This window comes from Marmota marmota, unplaced genomic scaffold (genome assembly GCF_001458135.2).
Source record: "Marmota marmota marmota unplaced genomic scaffold, marMar, whole genome shotgun sequence".
NCBI classification, from domain to species: domain Eukaryota; kingdom Metazoa; phylum Chordata; class Mammalia; order Rodentia; family Sciuridae; genus Marmota; species Marmota marmota.
Genome location: NW_026000082.1, coordinates 1,432,860 through 1,438,859, shown reverse-complemented (window position 1 = coordinate 1,438,859; position 6,000 = coordinate 1,432,860). Strand labels below are relative to the sequence as shown.

Here is a 6,000-nt window from a genome sequence, read left to right as displayed (position 1 = left end):
ACACACACACACACACACACGACTCGACTCCACCCAGCTGGGTTCTAAAGCCGGATCAGGGATCAAGTCAGGGTCCCTGGGCCTCTGCCTGTTGCTGTGTCACGAATTCCCAAGTTATGGAACCCACTCCCAGACCCTCTTGAAGGACTACCTCCTCAGAGGTGATTTAACCTGTTGGTTTGGGGAGCACTGCGCTTGTCACTCTGGAGTCCTTTGTGCAACAGGAGAGAGCGGGCTCCCACTCTCTGGCTCCTTCCACACGCGCTGGCTAGCTCCCTTGCATCGCCTCCGCCCACCCCGGCCCTGAGTCCGTCCACCTCCGCCCCATCCCCCTTTGTGCAGCCTTTAGCTGCGGACTCCTTCCTACTGTATTCATGGCAGATGAACAGCCAGTGACTGACACGTTCCAGGGAAGGCGAATGGGAGCAAGCGCGGGCTGCTGGGGGAGGTGTGTAGTGGCAGACGGCCTCTGGGATTATGAATGGGGGCGGGGGAGGGGGCCCAGGCAAGCGTGAGGTTCAAACCAGGATTTTCGGCATCCGGCTTGATAGGCACACAAGGCTGTGCGTAATCCTTCAGCTCTGGTGGAAAGGGAGATGCTGAGAGCTCCCGCCTGCGAGTGAGGGCTATTTTGCAAAACTCCCCTAGTATCGTGCCGGTGGAGTATTGCGGGAGGTCGGAGAGGTAGGTGGGAAAGGAAAGAAGCGGGGAGGGCGATCAGGAAGAGGCCAGCCGACTGCAGACGGCACGCTTTCCTCCTGAGAATTGACAGGTGGTGGCCTCAGCAGTTACAACCTACTACACAGCATCTAGTCCGTGCAATACGGTCACATTGTTATTCCCCCGCACCGGGCTGAGGAGCGCAGCGCTGCAGACCAAGTGGTACTCGGGAGCTGTCTCTTCCGGGGACTGGATCGGGGGCGGGGGGTTAGGGACAGGGCGTTGAGGGTCAGCTGAGAAGATAAAAGCTCGCGGGTGCATCACAGCGGACTGTGGTGTCCTGATCCGGAACCCCCACGCCAGTCCGCCAGTCAGAGCGCGCGCTCCTCAGCCGCCCCCGGCCAAGCCCGAGTGCCCTTTTCTGGGGCTCCTGGCCCCGCCTGGGCAGTTTCGGTCTCCTAGTGGCCGGCCAGGCTGCACGGAGCAAGGAGGCTTGCTCCCAGTACATACCCTGTCGAGCCGCACCCGGCCGAGCCACGGCTGGAGCCCGGGGTCCAGAGCGCTGTGGTGCAACGAGGCGCCCCCGGCGGGAGGAGCGCGGCTTCCACCAGGGTAGCCTAAGGTAAGGGCTGCCTAGGAGGCTGCGGGTTTATTCCTTAGCCTCCCTTCTCTTACTTTATCACACATCCAAGTCGGAATGGAGAGTGTGGGTGTTGTGGGGCTGATGCGAGGCGAAGGGGAATGGAGCCACTGAGCCAGGATGGTCGCCTTGACGGCGTTGTTGGCGCCCCTTTATAGTCAATCCAATGACTGGCCCCTTCCCTTTCGTCCTCTCCTTCTTGCCAGTGCTGCTGCCCTTGGACTTCTTGGAGAGTCACTGGCAAGGAGGGAGATCCAAGGGAGGATGGAGTGAGATAGAAGGAAATCCAAGTGCTGGCGGTGGATGGGAGCGCGGTGCCCAGTGGTTGTGGGTGGTGAGCACTGGTGGGAGCCTGAAGTACCCAAGAATTTGATGGGTTGTGGCCCCCGACAAACCCAGGGATCTGGGGCACCAAATGGGATGCATCCAAACCTGGGAATAAAGAAGGCTCTGCCGAGAACTTTTGGGAAGCTCTGCATAATGTCTGGTGAGGGGGCCTGGGTTGTGTTCAGGACCCCCAGCTCCAAGCTGTAAGTGTGGGGAGAGACCCTCTCCCCCCAACTCCTTTCTTTCCTTCTTGCCTTTTCTTCCTTCTTCCTGTTTTGCTTCTTTCCTTCCCTTTCTCACAGACGACCTTCCATGTGCCATACTTCACACAAAAATCAGAACCCACTGTAGCCAACAGCTTTAAACCAAGTATTAGGAGGAACTCGGAGAGGAATAGCTCTTAATTACAGGAACAGCTCTTAATTATGCATTCATCACATGTATGACATACACAGTTTTTTCAACATTGTGAAACTTTCACTTAAAATTGCATTGCATTTACATTATGTTTACATCACATATATGTTGTGCTACTAATTAGAAATGCATTGTATGCATTCTGCATTTTCATCTGTATGTGATATACCTGTTTTTTGAATCACATGCAATTTTTAAACTCAGAGGTTTCCAGCTGCTGGTAAGTCTTGACTTTATTGTAGTAATGGAAGGCATCATATTAAATTTAAAAAATTACAATAAAATATAATGAAAGTCTAGATACTTACCCCCACTTGCAGCGGATCATAAATTCTTCCCTTTCCTTTTGCTAAAAACTGTTGTTATGCCAATAATTTTCATAAAACCAAAAACAATTTTGGGGCCTCAAATGTATTATCCCCAATCTCAGGTTTAGGGAAGGATATGGAATTTTCTGCACATGAAATGACAAGAAGGTGGAAAAAGCCAGTGATTTCATTTCAGGTAGAGGAAAGTTCAGCTGCGCTTCCCTCTCAGGGCACCTCATTTATCTTCTGACATCCCAAGAGAGGAACCCCTTAATGTCAACATGTGTCTTCAGCATAATATTGGCTTATTCAACCCTACAAATCAATACTTATAGGACTTGGCAAGTAACATGTTTACTGTTACTTGTTGTTTTTCTTTTTTTAAACAGCAGGGTGCCATTTTTTTGCTAATTTACAAAAAAAGTAAGAGTGTTAAATGTACTGAAATTGTTGAGATGGCGTGATTGATGGATTGAGATTGTTTAATCTATATATCTGTCATCTTTCTATATTGCTTATACAGTTGTGAGCTAAATAATTCTGCCATGTGTCTACTTGTATTTTTATCAGCTTATTTACTTTTCAGTTTATTTCTAGCTTGACATATTGTGCAAAAATAAATTATCCTAAATTTCTCTAGAGGGTACCCATTTGGTCATGCTTGTTTGCTTTTATAATAGGGTTGTTTTGATTGAGGAATAAGAAATCAATCATATATGGTTTTCTGAACTTGGACTCCTTTGCCTGTCTAGAGACAGGTATTTAAAAATAACAGGTGCTGTGTATGTACAACTACAGATTTGTTTCATAAAGACATTAGACATAGAATGATATTTTTATTTTAGTTCATAAAACGAACATTTAAAATCATGAAGGAATAAAGAGTCCCAGGTATCTCTTTTATCTTATTTGACTTATTTCGAGTAGAGAGCAAGGAGTCTTAAGTTAGAAAAATTTTCAGGGTTAGTAATTTGGATTTATCTTTTATTATTGTGACATGAAACTTCACCCATTCCTCTAAGAAAATTAAAGCAGCATGGTTTGGAGAAGGCATGGGGATGTTGTTGATAATGACACATGGGTTCCTTTGAACATGGGTTGTTGCACCACTTTATAGTAACATGGTGGAAACTGTGATGTGCCAAATCCTTCTTCAAGGAAGGACTGGTGACCCGAGCCTGAGCATGTTGTCAACAAGTAGCCTTCAATTGTCAGACACTTCAGGGAATGCCTGAGCTGTAGAGAGCCCCGTTGTTTCAGATCATACTCTTTTTTTAGGGCAGCTCCCATCCAATGGCTGATCCATGTGGAGAATAAATATTAGTCCATTTCAGCATAACTCGGAAGGATCATTATAACTCTGGAGCTCCTGGTGGGCTTGCATTACTGTGCTCTTTCTCCCTTTGCCCATATCTGCTTCCTTCCCCATCCTTTCTCAGGCATTCATAAGGAGGCCATCCTTAATAGAACTGCACAATGAACTTCATGTCAGAGTCAGCTTGCCAGGGAAACCAACCTGTGACAGTGCCCCCTCCACAGACACTTATTTTGTCAGTTTTAATAAACTTGTCTTTTGACATGTGGTGTCATTTCTTATTGGGGCACATTTCCTTGTCCTTGCTCTTCTTCTGTTCTTCTGTTTTATAGTTCCCTCTTGACTCTTATTAGATCTATAATGTTTCTATAGTCTGTTTTCTATTGATTTGAATGTTATATATCCTATTTCTGGTTTTAGTCATTATTCTTATGTTCCATATTTTGTCTTAACTGATGAAATTGATAATAATACCCAGTCTCTTGAATAACGTAAAGACCTTGTATGGTTTTGATTCTGATCATCCCCCATGTTTCAAAATGAAGTTCCACCACATTATTTATATCCCCAGGACATTTTTATATAATTAATGTTTTCTTTTACTGTGTTTATCATCAATGCTTACTTAAATGTATCCACATTTTCTGTGTTTGTGTCTTGGTTATATTTAAGGCTATTCTTTGTCTTTGGAGTTCTGTAGTTTCCCTAAGATGAATCCCACTATAGGATGCTCTTGTGGGCTACTTTTTATTGCTCTTTCTTGGAATGTTTTTGTGCATCATTAATCAGATGACTCCTGTGTTTCTTGACTTATTGAAAATTCAAAGTACAGTCTTACCATATATTATCTTGCTTTTATTATGTCTTCTGAAGTTCACATTAGATATATGTTGGACCTGTTTTTTTCCTGTTCATGTCTATTCCCGGTGTAAATATTTTTAGTTAAAAAGATTTTAAAGAAAAATTTGGGTAATTTATTCAGTACTGTGTTCTGCTGCTAGGACAGGGTCAGGGACTGTGCACCTGGGTAACCTACTGTTAGATAGGAGGCTTTGTTTCTGCAGTTCAGGGGTGTTCACTGGTCCACCACCCTCTTTCCACCATTTGGATTCCTCCTTTGGATGACTGCATTATTTCCAGGGCTTATAATTATACTTATAAAGAAGAGGCAGGGATAGATGAATATGTGCTGTCTTGTCTGAATTGAACGTGTGTGCTTTTAAAAAAACACTCTATTTTAACTCCTCAGCCACAGTATCCATTAATATCATTGAAAATACTAGTTTGATTGAGTATCCCTATAATATGTATCTTATATAGAAATATAACCTAAACATCAGTTTAAAACTCTTATTTAAATTAATTAATATTATTAGTTTTAAACTGGTGATTTAAATGTCAAATCTCATCCTATCAGTGAAATATATGACAAAAACCTATGTAGGTAATATTTTCTCTATGAAACCAGTTCTCTCCAAGTTGTATTAATGCATTTGAAAAACATGAGTACTTTTTATCTGTTGCTGTCTCTGTGGGAAATGCTAAGAAAATCCTTTATCAGATGGATACTTTAAAACTTTAGAGAAAGTAAATAGTACTATTTGCACAAGCAACTTGCTGATATTTTTAGGGGATTAAGGGAAAAAAAATACCAGGAGTCTCAGTCTTTGCCTTTCCTGGCTTATATCACAGTGCTGACTCATTTTCAGAACTGAAAGTGATCTTAGAAATCACTTACTTCAAACTTATTGTTTTATACCTAAGAACACTGAGACCTTGAAAGACCATAAGAGAATTTCAATTAAAGTGACAGTGCTTATTTATTTTGAGTTCTTAGTATTTTCTAACTTTATGTTTACTATAAGAAATCAGAATTGACCTATTTTGAGAAGACATTTAAATTTATAGTGAGTTTTGATTCCTTGATACCCGTTTTTAATGGGAAGGAAATATTTTAATAAGCTGGGATAACATGATAGTCTTTTAAAAATAGGTATATTTGAAAATTTGATGAATATATGGTTCAGTTATTCAGAAAAATTATTATACACTAAAACATTTGCATACAATATTGAGGGTTTGTAAACTCCTGGGAAAGACTTCCAGATATTGTTTGTTTTGCCTATTGTCTTTGCTAGGGGAAATGACTTAGGGACAATAACTTGTTTTATAGTTAGAGTCACGTGTGAAGGTCTGTGGATAGTGACAGTTGCCCTGGCATTGTACACTGGTATGCTGGAGGATTTATTTTCCTGCAGGTTCTAGAAAGCCCGTAGGTCAGTAGGATACAGCAGGACTGGCAGGTGTTCAAACAGAGTGAAACACAAACAGGC

General features: G+C 42.7%; 1 protein-coding gene across 5 annotated transcripts in view; it reads left to right on the top strand.

Annotated features, from left to right (window-relative positions):
- The first annotated feature begins 566 nt into the window (after nucleotides 1-566).
- Nucleotides 567-6,000, top strand: part of Pde4b (phosphodiesterase 4B) — a 523,657-nt gene continuing 518,223 nt past the window's right edge. For 2 of the 5 annotated variants that reach the window (XM_048815213.1, XM_048815215.1), the window contains exon 1: nucleotides 707-1,282. The gene's annotated coding sequence lies outside the window, so the exon portion shown is untranslated. Of the gene's footprint in view, nucleotides 685-706; nucleotides 1,283-6,000 lie in introns of those variants that run through there. The other 3 variants (XM_048815208.1, XM_048815214.1, XM_048815207.1) reach the window with 3 other exon arrangements.